This window comes from Eschrichtius robustus, chromosome 15 (genome assembly GCF_028021215.1).
Source record: "Eschrichtius robustus isolate mEscRob2 chromosome 15, mEscRob2.pri, whole genome shotgun sequence".
NCBI classification, from domain to species: Eukaryota; Metazoa; Chordata; class Mammalia; order Artiodactyla; family Eschrichtiidae; genus Eschrichtius; species Eschrichtius robustus.
The window spans coordinates 30,429,737-30,430,361 of record NC_090838.1 but is presented as its reverse complement, the minus strand read 5'-3'; the positions used below and the strand labels follow the sequence as shown (position 1 = coordinate 30,430,361).

At 42.6% G+C, this 625-nt stretch overlaps 1 non-coding gene across 1 annotated transcript; it reads left to right on the top strand.

Annotated features, from left to right (window-relative positions):
* The first annotated feature begins 212 nt into the window (after positions 1-212).
* Positions 213-319, top strand: LOC137778199 (U6 spliceosomal RNA). Its single transcript, XR_011076778.1, has one exon. It is a non-coding gene; the product is annotated as a U6 spliceosomal RNA (small nuclear RNA).
* Positions 320-625: the final 306 nt, after the last annotated feature.

The following is a 625-nucleotide window of genomic DNA, read 5'->3' as shown; positions in this document are numbered from 1 at the left end:
CAATACAATAAATATTAATAGACATAATCCATGTAAACAAAAGCTATTAGAGGCCCTCAATAACTGTTACTAATGTAAAGGAGTAAAACATTTGATAACTCCTGTGTTAAGGCTATTTTACCCAGGAGAACTAAAACATTAAGCCAATGGTTTTAACTACATATTGGAATCATCTAAAAAGCTTTTTTTTTTTTTTTAAGTGAAGATGCCTGGTGCTCGCTTCGGCAGCACATAGACTAAAATTGGAACAATACAGAGAAGATTAGCATGGCCCCTGCGCAAGGATGACACGCAAATTCGTGAAGCGTTCCGTATTTTTAGCTGCGAGGTCATCGGAATCCCAACCCTTGCCCTCATCTGGAACAAGGTTAAAAGGGGTCACTATGGAGTTCAAAGGGCAGAACTCTTGCCTGGTGACCGAGGCAACCTGGCCATTCAGACCCGGGGTGGCCCAGAAAAGCATGAAGTAACTGGCTGGGTGCTGGTATCTCCTCTTAGTAAGGAAGATGCCGGAGAATATGAGTGCCATGCATCCAATTCCCAAGGACAAGCTTCGGCATCAGCAAAAATTACAGTGGTTGAAGCCTTACATGAAATACCAGTGAAAAAAGGTGAAGGTGCTGAG